Below are 6,478 nucleotides of genomic sequence, written 5' to 3' on the forward strand. Positions count from 1 at the left end.
CCCTGTTAGAAAAGGTCGCTATTTATCAGGGAATAACTGATACCCTATTACTCAGGAGACTGAGGCAGGAGGAAAAAAAGCCTAGGCCACAGAAATCAAAGCATTCAAAACAACTACCTTCTTTAAAAGTCTGATAAAATAATCACCTCTGTTTTGTGCAAGCTATGGACAAAGGAGGCGAATTACTGTGGTCCGGGATGCCTAGAAGGCCACGAACTCTTTCTTTTGGTCTCCCATCCTCACTGATGAGGTCATGAGATCTGAAAGGATGACATGGTATCATCCCTACAGAGCCAGTATTATAGATAACCCTGGATGTGTCCCTCCAGCACTCAGCCACAAGAGGTACAAGAAGTGATGCCCAAAATGACCACAACTGACTCAGAGCAGGCTGAGAGGAGAATGGCAGATGGCGGTGACAGTGACCTCTGTGTCCTCATTATCTCTCAAGGGACCTCAAAGCTCTTTAGAGCCTGTGACAATGGGTGGGACTCAGGGGGATATTTCTGTGCCTGGCGTGTTTTATGCATTAATGCGGGCACTCAGAAGTTCTGAGGTTAGTGTGGGTCTGGCAAGGGGGCTAATGAGAAGGTGCTATAGAGTGCTGATGGGGGCTGGTAAGAGCCAGTCCTGTGTTTTTAGTCTCTTCAGACAGCCACAAATCCCTGTCTCTGAAAATGAAATTAGGAAGAGCAGCTAGAAGATAATGCATAGAGTGGATCCAAATGTAAAATGCTTCCCTATCCCTCTGATAAGGCAGCTCCTGGAACAAGCAACAAGGATTACCCAATAATCTTATTATGCAGGGTCTGGCCAGGACAAAGGGTGGGTCACGTTTCTGTGCTCAGAAGGAGCCATACTTCCTACTTTTGTTTCCCAAGCCACCATCTCACCTCTGTGCTGGTTTTTCATCCTGGGGAGAAATGCATGTTCTTGATGGTATTTGTGGTTTCTCTTTTTCTTTTTTCAGGTTAAAGAGGTGTTCCATTTCCTTCCCACCAAAGAGTAGCTCATTACAGCCTCCAACCTCATGAACTTCTCCACAGATGAAGTCCGCTGCTGGAACTTGGATTCTGTCAAAAGAGAAAACCTGTTCAGGAAAGAAACTGAGTCCACACATCCAGCCCCTGTGGATACCACAGTGGAAAGGAACTAACCTTTATATTCTAGGCCAAGCTGATGAAGCACAGGGATGACATAACTTCTCTTCAAGGACATAGTACTGGGAGGGGTGAATGTAGCTAGAAAGTGGAGGATGAACTTCTGCTTTGGTTATTTATTGTCCGAGTAACTAAGGAAACCATGCTTGTTCCCCAGCTCCAGGATTCCTCTTCCTTTTTTGTCAATGAAATTTAATGGAACCTCTCCATCCATGGTGTCTGATAATGGCAGTCCATATGTGTGAGGCCAGCATGGTAGGAGTGGTTTGAAGAGGGAGAGATTGATTTGGCATGGTGATGTTGGAGTCTCCTAAGGTTGAGAAAAGATACAGGTTGATGCCTGTGAAAAGTAATCAGATTTGATATTTATATTGATTTTCATGTGTAAAACCCAGGGCAACTTAAACCTTTGCACTCAACTCCATTTTCTGTTCCAATGGATGGGAAGAAAATAGACAGTTTAAGAGACTGATAGCACCACTGTTCCAAGTTTCCTAAGCATTTCATTTATATGTGACACCTCAACACAGATCTGTGCTTATGTTACCTGAAGTCAAGCTTAATGGGTTTATTTCACAAAACTTCTTCTAGCCACAGGTGAGGACTGAGAATGGTGGGAGGGATATTGGGATTCTTTAAGTGAATGCAGCAGCATACTGTCATGTGACCACACTCAAATGTCCTCAGATTCACAGATGTTCTTCTTTTTATCAAAGTCCACTGAAATATTCAAGATCATAGGGGTGTAGGTATCTGAGACTCTAAGCCAGAAGCCAGCACATACTTTCTGTGAAGGTCAAGATGGTAAATATTTTCAATTTTGCAGGCCAGAAGGTCTCTGTTGCTATCACTCTGCTCTGCTGTAGGAGAATAAAAGCAGCCACAGCCATTACAACTCTTATGGGCATTGCTGGATCCCATGCAACTTCTCTTATAGAAACAGGTGGCAAGCAGGGCATTCTCCAGGGGATATAGTTACCACCTCCCAGATAGACCTCAGTAAGCCCAAAAAATATGTTGAAAATAAATTTGGCACTTTGGTCAAATTTGGCCATTGAGAGAGACCTGGACTCAAAATGTTACTCTGAGAAAACAAACAAAATATAAAATTGGCTGTCATGGAAACTGGGTTATATTTCTGGCTCATTGAATGGCAGTGAGGCCCTAAGAAAGCTACTCAAGTCTCTTAGAATTGGTTTCCTGAGAAATAAAAGGAGGGTCCCGTTACAAGAAGGCCTTTTCCAGAATGCCTAGGAGATCCACTCTCATGGACTCTCCCTGTCTCCTGCCATTTGTCTGTTTGATTGTTTATGCTTTGGTTGGATGTTTGGAAGACCAAAAATTCATATTTGGGAGTATAAGATGGAAGAGAAGGCTTCTATGTCCACATTCTACCTTGTGGTTCCATTGTATTTCTGAACATGAAAACGTTGTATTATAACTTTTTGGTGACCTAGTATGTAGGGTTTCAAACTCTGTCACTCTCTGCATTGTGACAGAAGGATGTGCCCATACCTAACAGACCAGGCATTGGCATAGAGTTCAAGTGAAGAAAATGTCACCATCTCATTGCCAATTATGAATCTCTAGAAATGAGAAGGAGGCAAAGGGTTGTCAAGAAGATTACTCACAATGGATATCGAGATCATGATGGGAAAATGTACAGAGACAGCCAGCCAAACTAGTAGAAACGCATGAACTGTGGACCAATAGCTGAGGAGCCCCCATGGTACTGGACTAGGCCCTCTGGATAGGTGAGACAGTTGTTTAGCTTGAACTGTTTAGGGGGCCCCCAGGCAGTAGGATCAGGTCCCACCCCTGGTGCATGAGCCGGATTTTGGGAGCCCTCTACCTATGGTGGGACACTTTGCGCAACCTTGGTGCAGGGAGGAGGGGCTTGGACCTGCCTCAACTGAATGTACCAGGCTCTGCTGACTCTTCATGGGAGACCTTGCCTTGAAGGAGGTGGGAATAAGGGGGTGGGTTGGGGGGGGAAGACTGGGAGGGGGCAGGAAGAGGGAGGGGAGGGAAATCTGTGGTTGGTATGTAAAATGAATAGAAAATCTCATCATCATCATCATAATAATAATTTTAAAAAAGAGACAAATAGAAAACAAAAAAAGAAGATTGCTCACAGCATCAGTGGCAGCAGGACTCTATGGAAATTGACAGGGGACAGGGCCAGTATCAGATCCTAACCAGATCCTTGCTTGGCTTATCTGGGGCTCTTCTTTTTGGCTCCAGTCTCTCATTGTTCATCGTTAAAGACTAAGCTTTCCATTGAGCCTTTTTGATACTTTCCAAAGAACTCTGGGTTATGTGTAAGGAAGATTGAATTATCTTATATTGATTGCAATCCAGATCTTTTAATGGAATGCCAAAGCTAAAACTCCACATTTAATTGTAATTTCCTAATCTTTATTTCTTAAGTTATGAACTTATTTCTAGAACCAGAAGGCACATATCACTAGCGAGAGCCCTACCTCAACCTCTTGTGGTAGAAGAAAACCAGTATACACAAGGAAATCTTGCCCTTAAAACTATAGCTTGTTGTGGGGGTAGGTAACAGCTTCTACTCAGCTGCCTTCATCCACTCAATCATTGAATCATTGTATATCCAGAACTTCCTAGTAGTATTCAGTCCTGTGTGGAGACAGTGCCAAATCAATGAGGCTAAAAGAGCCTACTGTTTGTGAACAGAACAGAAATGAATTTGCATATTTAATAATTAACTTGTGCATTTTAGTCTAAGAACCACACAGTATTTTGTTCTTGAACCAAAAATGGAGGAAGGCTTTCTATAATTTGTCAGAGGGCATGGTGAGAAGAGCCTTATTAAGGGAGAAGCAGTGGAGTAGCACACAAATGAATAGGGCAGCACATGAAGGGATGAATGGGGTTGTGAAGCAGAAGAGAAGCAGAGAAAAGAGAATTTTGAAAGACAGGGCAGGCAGAAGTTTCTTACATATTGGAACTGAAAATAAGGCAAGGGATCTTGGATGTGTGAGTCTGAAGAATGCCGAGGTAAGTGAGATTAGAAAGGCATGCAGACAGACCTTCTTGGCCAACTTGAAAAATGAAGATGTCCAACCTGGAGAGCTATTGGAAACACCATTGTTCCAGTATATGATATGACTAGATTTTCACTTCTTGAGGGTCATTGTGATTGTAGTGTAAAGAGTTTCCCAGAAGGGTTCAAGGGTCAAGAAGAGGCCAGCTAGGAAATCAGTGCATCCTGACTGGGTGGGTCTAAGTTTCTTGCCCATTCTTGGACTTTTTTGTTTGTTAATGGAGATGATACTCATGCTCTTCTGCATGCCAGGTCAAGTCTCCATCACTGAGCTATATTCTGAGCTAGGTGCAGAACCTTAGTATATATTGGTGACTATGAAGGTAGAAAAAGCTGAAAATGCACGTGGAAAGGAAAATGGACAGAACTTGATTGCTAGTTGGTGGAGGGTTTCTGTATTTACTTGAGGATAGATGGAGATGATGTTAATTGATAAGGGGAGGTCTTAAGAAGAGGAGGAGAATGCAAAGAAGGAAGAGAAGAGATTTTCTTTCAGGCATGTTTTGAGTCTGTTGGCCCCATGAACTCCAGTATTGGCATCTTGGCTGCACTAAGTCGGCAGTTCTTGTGACATGATTACTATTCTTTTCTTTTGTGGTGATACAAGACACACCTCTTGTAACAGCATTTGGTTCCATTGTCTCCTGTGTCATTTGTCCCTCTTCTGATTTTTTTTCTATGAAGCTTATGGCCATTGTACTGCAGGAAGCTCCCAGCAAGCTGCTCCACTTCTGTCTCTTTCCTATTTTGCAGCCTTCTCTACCTCCTCAATGGGTGGGCACCTCCTATTGAGCAGTCAGTCCTGACTCGCTCCTGACTCTATTCTTGTACTTAGTGATGTAACTGCTCCTGAACTCTCAATGTTTTGTATGGAACACTGTTTCAGAATCCAATGGGACTCTGGATATGCTCAGTAGGTATGAATACATGCCAGGCTATGATCAATAAACATGTAAGAACTTTCAGAGGTTCAGGATTAAGCTGCTTAGCTGTCTTGTTTCTTCTTGCTTCATTGTGAAAGTTCTGCCCATTCTGTGGTTCCAGCTTGACAGGTAAAAACTGATGAAATGTTTGAAACTCCAATTCTGAAACTATTGCCAAAATTTCATGAGGACATTTTTCTGGGTGACCTTTGACCACTACTTCTGTGTTCTCTCTCCTTTTCTCTTTATCTGTGACTAATTAGAACTTTCTGTCATGACTGAATCAATGATAATAACTGCCAAGGCCTTAGAAAATGTCAAAAACTAGACATGATATTACATTTCATCCAAAGAAACTCCTTGTGTAGGTCTGGGCTTTGCATCTTTCTTTTTGAAATTAAAGCTTAACTACATGATTTCTCCATTCTTTTTCTTCCCTCAAACCCCTCCAATGTATGTTCCTCTTATTTGCTCTCAAATTCATGGCTTCTATTTCTTTAATTGTTGTTGACACACATACACAAACACACACATATATACCACACACACTACAAAATATATAAATACAGCTTGCTCAATCCATTTAGTGTTACCTATATTTATATGATTTCAGGGCTGACCACTTGGTATTAGATAACCAATTACAGGATTTATCCCTGGAGAAGACTATTATTGCTGCTCTTCCCATTGCTTAGTTGCTGATAGCTCTTTATTTAGGGGTGGACCCTGTAGGATTTCTCCCTTCCATATTAGCATGTCTACTGGTGTTGTACTCATTCCAGTCTTGCTTATGTGCCATTGTTGAAGAATCTATGGGGAAACACCCTTGTCATTTCTAGGAGACAACATCTTAAAGCAGATTTCCTGGGCCTCTGGCTATTTCAATCTTTCCATCCTCTCTTCCACGATGTTCCCTGATCTTTAAGTGCAGGAGTTGTGTTCTAAATGCATCAATGGGGGCTTGGCACCCACAATCAATTGTTCCCTGCATTTTGACCAGTTATGGATTTTTATAATGATCTCTATGATGGTTTGACTGAGATGTCTCCCATAGTCTCAGGCTTTGGAGCACTTGGTCCCAGTAGATGATATTGTTTGGTCAGTTTAGGAGTGTACATTTGCTGGATGAATTATGTCATGGGGGGCAGGCTTTGAGGTTTCAAAATCTCACACCATTCCTAGTGCATTCTCTGCTTCCTGCTTGAGATTTGAGACATGAGCTCCCAGATGTTCCTGCTGTCACGGTTGCCACCTGATGCTCTGATTCCCTATCACAATTCATTCTTGTCCTTTTGGATCCATACACCCAAATAAATTCTTTCTTC

The sequence above is a fragment of the Peromyscus eremicus genome, chromosome 1 (genome assembly GCF_949786415.1).
Source record: "Peromyscus eremicus chromosome 1, PerEre_H2_v1, whole genome shotgun sequence".
NCBI classification, from domain to species: Eukaryota; Metazoa; Chordata; class Mammalia; order Rodentia; family Cricetidae; genus Peromyscus; species Peromyscus eremicus.